Raw genomic sequence first — 13,318 nt, 5'->3', positions numbered from 1 at the left:
GCGAGCTGAGCGTGGGCCAGCAGAGCGCTCCGGCCGCAAGGAAGGCCCACAGCATCCTGGGCTGCATTAGCAGGGGCACAGAAGATTGTGGGATGTGATTATCTCCCACTTCTCAGCGCTTGTTAGTATCTAGTTATTGTGTCTGATTTTGGTCTCCCAGTGCAAGAAAGGCATCAATAAACTGGAGCAAGTTCAGTGGCAGAGGGCCACCAAGCTGGTTGAGGGCTTGAGCACTTGCTCTGGGGGAGAGGCTAAGGGATCGGGGCTTGTTCAGCCTGGAAAAGGGAGATTCATTAGTAGCCTGCCAGAACCTATGAGGAGGTTATCAGGAAGATGGAGCCAGACTCTTCTCAGTGGTGCACAGCAGAGGAACAAGAGACCATTGACATAAATTGAAACGAGAGTGATTCAGACTGTAAGGAAAAACCTTTTTCACATGATGACAGTCAGGCATTGGAATAGGTTGCCCAGGGAGATTGTGCAGTCTCCATCCTTGAAGGTTTTCAAGACCCGGCTGATTAAAGCCCTGAGCAACGTGATCTGACCTCAGTGATGACCCTGCTTTGAGTAGGAGGTTGCACTAGAGACCTCTGGAGGTCTCTAGTCTAATTCCAGCCTGTGATCTTAAACTGGGTATTGCAAGGGTTTATTCAACCTGTAGATGGCAGTATGACTTAAAAGTAAACTGGAAATGTCTGCTCGATATTGCTGAGAGAGAATTAGTAATAGAAACTGAGTTTTGTTTATGACCTCGGTCTTTCAGTTCTTGCTAACAACTGAGCAAGATAAATCTCCCAAGGCTGATAAAACAGTTTATTTATGCAACTTGTGGAAAAATATAATTCCCATGCTTTCGGTGCTGGTATAAAACCGTGTACCGGTGAAGGATCCAGATAATTCACTACCTTGAATAAGAGGGTTACTCTGTAAGTCCATATAAGTAATTCAAAATTTGACCCTTAGTTTTTATACAGGAAAATAGACTGTCATGCAAACATTAGCTACAGAGCATGCTCTCTTACAGTGTTTGCACTCAAATTTATGGTATGGATCCAAACTGATTTGAAGTTTATTTCCCTGCCGCTACCCCATCTGAGATTGCTTTGTTCCTGTCTTTGCTTTTCAGTATCACCTCTTTTGTCTTCCACCTGCCCTTATAAATACCCCTCTTCTGGAAGATTATTTTTAACTCAAATCATTTTGCTACAGCACAGCTCAAGAAGAGTTGTCCTGTCACCACTGAAACGGTAAAGTGGCATAGTGCAGACAGGAAGCTGTGTGCAGTTACATTGACCAGAAGAAATTAGCACTGAAGCACTGAAGCTTTACAAACTGCTGTGATCTTCTTCCATGTGGCTCAAAACAGTCTTGAAAACCGTTTTTAATGGCATCACCATCACGTATGAGGTTTCAATACATAAAATATTAAAAGTTTATACATGATATCAAAAAACACAAAAGGTCAAATTAAAAGATTTTTTACTGAAAGGCATGTTGTGTAAAAAAAAAAGGATCAGAAGATGGTGTTAGCAGAGTTCCTCTATAATCATTTTAGGCTCATTTGTTAGTACTTCTATTGAGCACTAAAAGGACTAATCTCCTTAAGCAAATCGTTCTTTCAGCAACTTTAAGGCGAAAGAGCTAATTATGTACTTCCATGGGTTAAATTCCTGTAATAGAAATGTTCTACTTGGGAAAAGTCAAGTCAGCTATTAAAGTGTTTATATGGTAAACATCCTGCTTATTCCAGTGGGTATTTGTGTGTGTGTGTGTGTGGTTTTTTTAAGTCATTCTCTTAATCTTACCAGCTATTTTGCAGAATTATGCATATAAGCTGCTGAATTCAATGACAGTTGTATGAGTGCAATACTCAGCTCTTGAAGTGTAATTTGTATAAGCAAGACAGCTGTGCCCATACGTTTAGAAAAGAAGATAATCCCTGTGCACTCATCTGAGTTTAAGGAAGAAGACTGATATGTAGGTCATCTCTCATCTTACTGTATGCTTCTATTACTACTCCCCTTTTCTGATAAGCCTTAAAGCACTTTGCTAATAGTAGTGAAGGTGGGTCTCTGATTCTGTTTCTAACAAACGAGTTTTAAGTTCAATGGCCTGTTGAATTTTTCAGCATAGACGACAGATAATTGGGCATTTGAATGGGAAAAATGCAAATATTCTTAATCTGTGAAATCCTGTTACTTTCAATTCATTACAAATTTGACAACTAGTATTATCCTCAGTGAGAACATACAAATTTTCAGATCCTTCAGAAAGAGATGGATTAAAATTGTGTTCCCATCATAAAGCCAGTTCAGAAGCCATGTAAGATGTGTGGTTATTGGCCAGCTCACTCATTGTATAACTCCATTAACTCCCCTCTTAGGATGTGTCAGCTGGTGATTTGGCCTGCTCTGCCCAGGTGATGAGCACAAACCTCCCTTCCTTTCTCTTGCAGAACTTCTGCTCATAACAAAATCTCAAGGGACCAAGCTGAGAAACTGTTAACACTTTCCTTTCACTCACATGAAAATCATTTAGGAATTGAAGGCTGTATTTTTAATAGCAGTTTGGTTTACAGTAGCAGTATGGTTTTGAGGCAATGTCCCCAATCATCTTCCCTTCCCACTCATTGGTTCAGATCACAGGGCAGTTTGAGGCGCATGAACTCAACTCCTTTCAGAGGAAACAAAACCGGAAAGTGAGCTCCAGGTGCACGCCAAACACACGCTACATCCAAATGGAGGTACAAGGGTCCAAATCAGGGGTTAGTCATTTGGACTGCATCAAACCCTACACATGGGTACATTTCGTTGTGGAGCCAGGACTGTATTTAATCCAAAGTAAAACTACTGTACTGCATATTGTATAGGTACAGGGGCCTCCGTGCCACTGCTCCAGTACGCTGGTCTGCTTCTGTCACCCCCAATGACTCACTTGTGTAGATGCTGTCTGCAGAAGTCATGTTTGCAAGGAGGCGGAGTCAGTGAAGTCACAGGTTTGCAGCATCTGAAGTTACTGCATCGTGCTAAGAAGAAGTCAAAATCTTATATTGTAGCAGCTTGAATGCATTTTTATCTTATAACAGTTATATGCTAATGCTATCTACCTAGAATAATTAGGTTTTTAATTAGTTTTAGAGATGACCGATTTTAACAAGTTGAATCTATCTTTCAGAACATTTCTTCAGTTAAAAAGCCAGCCCCCCGCCAAAGCACTTATTCTGTCTTTTTACCTTCACAACTCTGTTGAAACCATTAGTATGTGTGTTGAGCTCATAAGCCAAATTAGAGAACTCCACACAAAAAGAGCTGGAATAATACATAGCCAAACCATTCATTTGTGAAAGCACAGCAGGAATTTATATTTAAGCATGCATTCATTATATGTTGATTTTACATAGACATAAATAGAATTGAACAGGATTTGGATTTATGATTCAGATCAGTGCTCAGTCTTGCATCTTATCCTGCCTGCAACAGCTCCTGTAAGTGGACACCTAGGAAAAGAGTAATGTGAGGGAAGTATATATGGTACTTCCTGCCTTAATACTCTCTTAGCCTCCAACTATAGCCTCAACTGTTTCCTAATCCTCATGTGGGCTGGCTATATAGTAACTCTCAGGGGATTTCTTTCCCACATTTTTGTCCAGTCTTCCCTTGCAAACATTCAGCTTCTTACCTAAGTGTGCAGAATCACCTTTTCTTTGTTTTGAAACTGCTACCTTCGGACTTGATTTGATGGCCCTTGGCTCTTGCAATTCAGTGCAAGGAACAGTGAACTCCTGCCCCTGGCCACCTGGCAGTTTGGCCACTTCTATTGCGTCCCCCAAATCAGTCACTTGCTTGCTGCAGTGGAGCAGCTGTGCAGCCTCTCCTCCTATGGCCATACCGCTCATACTTGCTGCCCTTCTTTTAACCTTTTCAAGTTTTTAATATACCCTTTTGGAGATGAGGAGCCTAGAACTGCACACAGTTCCATATTTATACCATGGTTTTCTACACTGACACAGTGATGCCTGTTTTGTTCCTATACCTCCCCTAATATTAATAATTTGCCTTTTGACACCTCCTCCTTCCCCAAGCATCGAAGCAACGTTTTCGTCAGAACTAGCTGTCATAATCCCAAGATTTCACCCTTGAGTGGCAATAGTCAGGTTAACGATTATTTTTTGCGCGAAGCTGGAATTGTCTTTGTGTGAGGTTCTTCACAGGTGCCTGCACTTTGAATTTCATCTGCCATCGTATTTCCCGATCACTAGTCTCCGAGAGATTTTCTGTAGTTCCTCACTCTCTGCCCTCATCTTTATTACCCTGAGTAACTCAGTAGCACCCACAATCTCAGCCACCTCGGTGCTCCAGCCTTAATGCACACAGTGAAGCGCATTGCAGGGCCTCCAAGCTTACGCAGTGACTGCTTAAAGGCACTTGGTGAAGGACTTTGTCAGGCACCTTCTGGGAGCCTGATTCATACATGCCCAGCAGCAGCAATGAGCTAGTGGAGCAATTCAGACTTCTCAAGGACTTTGCATATGCTGAGTATGAAATGTCGGACCCCAGTTACCCTCACTGACCCCAGCCCCGACCTGCGGGTGCCGGCCCAGCCCGGCCCCACCGGCAGCCCCTGCTCAACACCAGCCCCGACCCCGGGGAGCCCCCGCGGCACCCTGGCAGAAACTCTGGCTCAAAAAATATTCTCCCTCATAAAACGTAAGTGATACATGCTGCATTCAGGCCATATAATTAATCCCAGTGCTTCCTATGTAAAGGCACTTTCTTTTACACCTGGCAAATAATGCTTGTTTACCAAGGGCTTACCAAATTTTTACATTGTGTTACCAAAAAGCCCCTGCAAAAGTACAGGGTAGAGTTCACAATCCCACCCCGCTCCTAAATCTCAGTGCTTGGCAGGACAGCTGTTACGGACGGTGCTTCTCTCCTGCCAGTATGTTCAAGGCAAAGACTAGTTTCCTGTTTCACAAACCATGTTTTCACATAAACAAACTCTCAGGTATTTTAGCAATGCCTAAAGCAGACCATTATCTATTCTCCCTGAATAGCGTATGATATATGTTATAAGATTACTGTAAATGAACTCTGGTCTGTTTGCTTTTCCTAAGGGGAATAAAACAATCTTCTCCATCAAATTTAAAACTCTCTTAAAGATACAGAATCTCTCCACCTTTGTTTTTTTTTTAGAAAACCTCTCACAGCAAAGAGGAATAAGTACATTTCAGGGTTAGTAAGAGGGCACAAGGTTATTTTCTCAGTCATAGGAACTTTTGGAGTGGGTGCTTTGATCTGAGGGAAGTGTGAAGCAGAAATGATTTTGGAAGCTGGGATTTCTGGAGGCTACATCCATGGAGTCTGTTAGTAAGACTGATACTTGGCGGAGCAGTGCTGGGAAAGGCAAGAACCGTGGAGAGAGAGGCAGTCTAAGAAGGAAGCAGATTTTGCAAAAGAATGATCTCAGGAAGGGAGGAATATGGGAAGAGACAGTCAAAAGAGTCGGTAAGAGATAAAGAATTAGATCTACTTGTGTAGACAGATATAGCCCCGTTTAACTCAATATTTCTCTGTATAGGTAGGTACATCAGTTCAGCATTTGGCTGCTACTAAACCACTATTGTCTGTGCTTGAAAGAAGGCAAACAATATCTGAAAGACCAGTTCTGTTAAAAGCTGAGGCGCAGCAGAGGAATGAAATCAACAGCACTAAAAAAAAGCGCAACTGGGATTATCACTGGAAATGTTGGGAGGTGTGGAAACTGGATATTTACAGGCTTGAACAGATGCTGCCTTGCTATTTAAATAGGCTTTTAGGGCTATTGCAAAACAGAGCAGAGAGAGTGTCCTGCACTTGGCTCATGGATGGGTGGATGAGTGTGCAGGCTGTAAATACGCTCTCGGGCGACAGGAATGGTTGGCTGCGACCACTCTAGGATCTGGCATTTCCAGAGCTAATCGCGAAAATGGAGAGCTATGTCTTCTTGTTTCATGGCATGTCAGCTTGACTGACAGGAGCCAGTTGAGACACTTCAGGGAATGTATAGCACAAGGGAGTGTGGGCTTTCAAGGAAGAAGCTGATTAAAGGGACGGTTTCAAATAAAAGAGAACCTAATGGGGAAAAAGCATGATTTTGGTCTAGATCACTGCAGGCGCAGCCTCAGTGTAATTATAGTACCCCCAGCTTCAAATGTTTTATTTTATGCTGCTTCTTTTATTTTATGCTATTCGTTTTCAAAAGGAGCCAAAAATATCTTGGTTGCATGCCATTGTTGCTTTATAGCTGCTTTTTACTGCCTGCTAATCAGTTAACTGGGGGAAAAACTGTTTCACTTTCTTCCTCCTTCTCTTCTCCCCACATAATGTGTTTTTGTGGTATTTTACTCTTTTATTTAATACTGAGTTCTTCCTTTCACCCTCCATTTAAAGCACTTCCTCTCACTTATGTGCTGGGAGGTGTATTCATCATAGGAGGCAGCAACATGCCCTTGCCCTACTAAGCTGAAAACGTGACCTTCTAACGTTACCCACCGCAGCCCGAGAGGCTGCCGCACCGCATGCATGCCCAGCCCTGCCCTCTGGACCGCCAGGCAGCTTACGGCACTGTGTTGGTATCCCTTTCCCAGCTCCCCGGTGCGGAAAAGGCCGTGTACAGTCAAGCTGCAGGACGGATTTCACAGTAGGAACAGAGGGGCCGCAGGTTACTAACTCATTTTCTTACTGAGCTCGACCCTTCGACCCCTGAGAGCTTTCCAGTCCTGGGAATGTTTCCAGTGTGGGACTTGAGGGTATAGGACGGAGCAAGGGGAGACTTAGCAGCTCCTAGGACTTGTCCTACTCAAATTTGCACAACAAAGACTTTGACAAATATAAGAAAAATACTCTTGTAGAAGACAGGTATATCTGCTTTGGCAAAGCAGCTGGCGTACAGCTGATACTTGCTTTTTCTCTTAGGACCTTTCTGATGCTGATTCTGTTCAGGAACTGTGAAGTGATTTGTCATCTTCAAAGGATAGGTTTGTCTTTAGTGCTTTTAAACAAACAGATGAAGTGCTTTTCCTGAAATGAAGTAAAAAAAGGCACTCTGTACAGAGCATAAAATATTCTATTGAATTAAAAAATGAGAATCAGGTGAATGTGAAAACTTTTCATCCTTGAAAGCTTCTCCCTTTTGCCTCATATATTAAAGCAATGCAGATGTGGAAGGTAAATCCCTTACTGTGTGGGATAACTATGTTTTATGCTGTACCCCTTTATGCTACCATCAGGAAAGAACTGTGAAAATACTTTATCCAGGACCTGTCTTTTGTGGCAGGCAATCTTCACTTTTAACATAACTCTCTTCTAATGTTAGGCTGCTGAGAAAGGATACACGAAGCGAACAGATCAACATTTCTACTCTGTCAGAACTTTAGCTGTCTTCCGCAGCCACGGTATTTACTAGCCCCTTTTATGTTTTCCTCTGTAATATACAAGTAATTTGCTGTGTCTTCTAGTACTCTTATTTTCAGACAGGTAAATTATGCAGGTGCAACAACAACTCATGACTCAGTTTATTATCAGTATAATTGCCTATCTGAGGTAAAAACATCACAAGAAATTTGATTCTTGGATTTAACTTGCTTTTAGGCATTAAACAGGAGATTTCCAGACTGTCATATTTTTAACGAGTAGAGAATAAAGCAAGATATTGTGTCGAGGTTCCTGATGAAAGACCACTATGTGGCTGTGTAGGAATGCTGAAGTAAAATCAAAGCCAGCCAGACAAATTCACTGCAAGTTTGCGTGTGGGAAGGGCATTTGATTTTACATGCCACAGTTTGTAACCACAAAGGTTACAAGAGAGACCCACATTGACATACAGCGCAGTGAAACAATATGTTTGGTCAAAAAATTGCTGCTTTCTGGAGACGCGTGTATGGGGAGGAAACCATGAGATCAGTGAAGTGTCCCACTGCTCGTATTCTGGGTTCTAAACAGTCCATTGACACATGCTTACTATAAGATAATTTCATACGTGTTCCTCATTTCTAAAACGTCAGATTAAGAAAGTTCATATGAATCACATTCCACTAGAGACTGCACTTGCAGACCCACACGCACAGGGACACTTCAGAGAGGCTCCGCTTCTGGTTCCCCGGGATGTCTGAGGCAGAAAGGCTCTTCTGGGGCTCTCTGTTGACTCTTCCATCGCGAGATCTCTGCATTGGATCTCCATGTTCATGTGGAGCTGCTTATCTTATCTACATACAGATTATTCCTACACTGCAGTAGAACAATTTGCATGACAGTGACTAATAGGAGTCAGAATGTGCACACGCTTACTGCAGTTTTTCCATTGTTATGGCTTAATTACCTATTTAAAAGTATATTTATATAAGAGTAAAAATAAAAACACATATATATTAATAGACTCTGAAATGAACATGCTGCTTCATGGGGTCCAAAACTAGCGCAAGATACAGCTCCATTCTGTTGATGTTTCCTCTATACCAATTAACATGCACAATATAGTTATTTTTAAAGAATTTACTAGATTATTGTGGTACAATTTAGTTGTGAGATAGTCAGGAAATCTGTAAAAGTCTATTTTAAGCGACCCTAGATGTGGTATAATTTAAAGGAAAATGAGTAAGTTCTTGTGGCAATAAACTGGAGAAAATACAGAGAAATTCAAGACAAAATAGTGAATTTCCATTAAAAACTGAGGTATGTGTTTGTTATATTTCAGAACTGTCCCAGCAAATCAGGCCTGTCTGGAAGCCTTACATGAAGCTAGATCCAGAGGACTCCCAAAGGGGAAAGTTTGGATATTCCAGATATTTTAGAAAGGAGCTGACTCTCGTCTATTTGGTTCACATGGATCAGGAGTACATTGAGCCATCCCCTAGCCATACCTTGAGTTTGGCTTTTTCTAAACAGTCTTAATGTTCTGAGCCTACCTACCACAGAGACCATGGTCAACAATGCGGGCAGACCAAGCAAGGCCTTCCCAGCCTTTAGCCTGCTCTTAACCATTCTGTGCATGCAGGGAAATTATGTGTATAATTTGCATTATTATGTTGCATAGTTTGCAATTCCGCATTAGAGGATTTGGGGGTTTTCTGTGTGTTTTTCTTAAAAGCCTAGGAAATTACTGCTTAGAAACTGCATTAAAAGAACAGTATGGTTGCAAGAAAAAAAAAGTCAAAATCGAGATTCTCTGTGCAAATCTAATTGAGTCTTCTTCTGTGTCTCTGTTATTATACAGTCCTTTATTAATTATTTTTCCCACAGGAAACTGTGAAGGATGGGTAGGGTTCTGATGAAGACTAAGAACTGCGTTGTGAAAGAGGCTTTGTCTTGTGATCTCTACTTACGATGTATGGGTCTATAGAGAAAGAAAAAATGGTCTTTTGTTTCAGGCAGTTGAATATAGAATTGTAAAATGTGGAATTATAGCAGCTGAATGCTGTGGGACTAGAGTCTGCCCTTGCCTCAAGCACGGAATTCCTATGTAATATTTGTCAAGACATTTACCCACAGACCTTATACAAATGTCTCCTCGCTTTTAAGGGAAGCTTTTTTGAGACCGTGGAATCTGATCTGCAGAAATGCTGAGCGGTGAACTGAAATTGAAAGTAATGATACCTGGATTTTCTTTATTGTGAAAATTCAACTGTGGGCATCAACTTGGGCATCTAAAGTTGATGGAGGATTTTTCGTTTAATGAAACTTTATAAAGCTTTTGTGAAAAATTACTTACTGTTTGTGAAGCATGCCTGGCACTATAATGTAATGAAATGCCCTTGAGGAACTCAATAAATCTCTTCAGAGCCGGGTTTGAACTCTTATATGGAGCCTAGAGCTGTGCGCCGAATGCTGAGTATCAGAGAACATTTTGAATAGCTGCTCATGTGGAATTGTGGGATGCAGAGATATTATTAAACATTTCCTAATGCGTTGTCACAGTAGCATTTAGTACTAAAGTTTTCTTACTCCGTGTATTTGACTACGGAATCTTAAAATTTCTAATGCAATTTCTCCTGTACAGGATTATTATACAGTGGTTTTGATAGTCACTTTGCTTTAACAATCACACAAAATATATCTTGAATATGACAACCCTTTTGCATATATGAACTCTTTTCAGAAGTGGCCCCAACGCCATAAATTATTTTGCCTGAACAAGCATCAAGGGTCCAACTGTTATTCATAGGCAGATTGAGAATCTGATCTCATTATCATTGGCATCAGCATAAGTATCACTTTTCTCTACAAAACATGTTGGAGCTGAGTGCTGTGATGTGGGCCTTAGTTCACAGTTTACTTTGTCTGAATGTATATAGTCATTATCTCAGATAAAGAAACATGCAGTCATATGGTGATGGCTTTCATCTGCTGCTACTTTAGGCACAAATCCAAACTAATAGTCTGAAATTTCTACATTTTTCCACTGGTCACTAATTCTGTAGCCACCTGCAGTACCTGTTTAGATGATCTTTTAATTATAAGAGATAATTGAATGAAAGTGACTGACAGAAGCAATTTGAGTTAAATGTAGTATTCTATAGGTGAAAATACTCCGTCCTTGCTCTTTTGATCCAAATTGTGGCTTTGTCAAGCAGAAGCTAATTCATGAAAATAAGAACACTTGATTTAACTGAATTATAAGATAACATGAAATAGCAGGTGTGGAAACCCCTGTCATTATGAAAACAATGCCACCCCTTGTATTTACACTACAGCTGTCTAAATCTCCAAATAGAGGTATTAACTGAGATCAAAGATGTTCATACAAATGAAAAGGGAAGGCCAAAATTCCAAGTAATAAACCAGGTAGCTATACACACTGACAGCACAATGATTTTCATTTAAATCAGCAATAGCATTGGTATCTTATTTCTGGGGACTATGGCACTTTTCATTCAAAAGGATTTTCCAAAATGTCCAGAAAGGAATCATTTCAAGTGATTGAACTGCAGCAGCACTGACACCAGGCTATAACACACCCTGCAGCAGAGTATCAGGTTCCCCTGATGTGGTCTTCTTTGCAACCCTGTCCTATTCTCCTGTGAGAAACAGAAAGGATGAACTGCAGTGAAGGCTTTGGACTGGGACTTAGCAGATCCAGGTTCCCAGGCATTACCCCTGTGACCTTTGGCAGCTCTCCTAAATAGCTTTCGGAGCCCAGCTTTTAGTCTTTCAGTGCCTGTGTTTCCTTCTCATATTTTGAAGGTAATAGAAAATCTGTTTTCTTCACACTGAAGACAAGGTGGAATATAGGATCAGTGTAAAACCAATTCATTTAGCGTTAAAAAGAGCTTTTTGACCCTCTGGTTTGAATAAGGTGCTCACTTTACAGAGCAAAGCTTAGAGTCAAAATATCAGACACCCGTGAAAAGAAAGAAAAAGGAAAGGAAAGAGGCACAAAATGTTAATGTTAAGTACCAGCTTGACAGTCAATGATTATTTTAGTCAGTGCCCTAGTTCATATGCAGTTACGTCTACCAGAAAACACTCTGCAACTCGTTGAAGGAGAAAAAAGGGTGATCAGCTAAGCAAGTCCCTAATTCAGAAGCAAATGATTCTGTAAGCTGTATATCTCCATACATGTGACTCAGAAGAAGAGAAAAGACTTGACTTGGCTGCTGCTTGACAAATCAGTTTGTTAAAACCAAATGTTTCTTATGTGATGGATGGACCAGTAGGCCTGAATTTGTTTGATAATGAATTGAGACTGTTTGCCGTGTTTGCATTATGCAAAGTAATACAGACAGTGAGCAGTGCTGCCCTGTACAGCATGACTATTTTTGCATTTGAATGTGTTTCAAAAAATAAACATCTCTTTGATAACACTAGAGCGAATCTAAAATTTTGCAACCTGGTTTTCTGACTGAACATGGTCAGCCAGGAGTGTCTAATGTCAAGATACGTGGCTTGCAGCATGGGACCCGTGCTCCTGAACAAGCCCCTATGCAATGACTGAGGAGAAACGAGCACCTCAAAATGAGATTCCTGACAGCCACCCCACTGAGTCTAAACCAGCAAGCAAGAAAGGCAGAAGCTAGAGGTGTTTCAAATGTCCATGTCCTTTGGTATCTGATTTGGGGCTGCAAAAGTGATGCATGTGCCAGACTGGAATTTGCAGTCTAGACTCTATACAGCTTCTGCTGTCAGGTGCCTCCATGGTTCTTCAAAACTCATGGACCAGCTATACCCCTCTTTAAAAAGTCACAGAAAACAGTCACAGAAAGCAAAAACAAACGATCTGACACATTTGTCCTCCTCAGCTTGAGAGCATTCAAACCCCTGTCTCCCATCTCCTAATTTACAGGCCTGGGGTGGATTATAGATATATCCTCTGTAAAGGAATCAGGATACATTGTAGTAAGGGATGTGGTAAGAATGAGCACAACTTTCTAGCTCAGTGATAAGAGATTCCCCTGGAAGAGAGGACACCTGCTACAAAGACTGCTTATGCATGTCACTCAGGGATTATTTAATTTAAAAATTTGTTATTTTATTATTATTAGTGTGGGAAAAAGAACAAGAGGATGGGAACTATCAGGATAAGAACAAGTCACTGATTTAGCGACTTGATTAGCTGCAATGATGGGAACAGACAATTTTATCATCAGAGAGGATTAAAAAGAGACAAAGTAATGTAAAAGAAAACTTAGGAAGTAAATTTAGGAAAAAAAATAAATCATCTTATGGTCAGAAAGATGTTAGAAGTCAGTTTTCTTTGGCATTTACTTAATGAGAACCCCTTATTATGTGGAGGGAGTAGGCGTAGGTTAAGAGCTAGTAAGCTATATTCCCATGTAAACGTAAAATGAGATATTAAGAACGGCATAGTAAGTAAGAATTTTTACTACCATGAAAAAGCCTTTATTTTTATGGAAATGATAACAATAGGAAGAAGAATGGTGCTCCATTATTGGTAGGATTATTATTTTAAAGTAAAATAATGGGCTTCCAGTGCATGGCAGTCAGCCTATACCAGACTGCCAGGGCGCTCTGCCAAAGCATCGGTACACTTGGTTCACCCCAAATCAAGGACATGGTTTTACAGAAGCTCTTCTGGCACTGTCTTGGTACCAGTGCTGCAGTGGGCAGCTGCGGCTTGCCTTCTAGCTCAAGTCAGTCTCTGCTTTAAGTTTCAGCCTGCTGGGACGGTTATCAGGGCAATACGTCAGAGCAACCAATAAGAAATCCTAATGTCTGTCACGGAAATGAGCATGAACAGAGCAGTTGGAGAGCCAGGGCACTGCAAAGATGAGTGTGTCATTTTATGCCTGGATTTGAATTCTAAAATCTCTCTCTAAGAGGTT

The sequence above is a fragment of the Struthio camelus genome, chromosome 1 (genome assembly GCF_040807025.1).
Source record: "Struthio camelus isolate bStrCam1 chromosome 1, bStrCam1.hap1, whole genome shotgun sequence".
NCBI lineage: Eukaryota > Metazoa > Chordata > Aves > Struthioniformes > Struthionidae > Struthio > Struthio camelus.
This window is presented reverse-complemented; position numbering follows the sequence as displayed.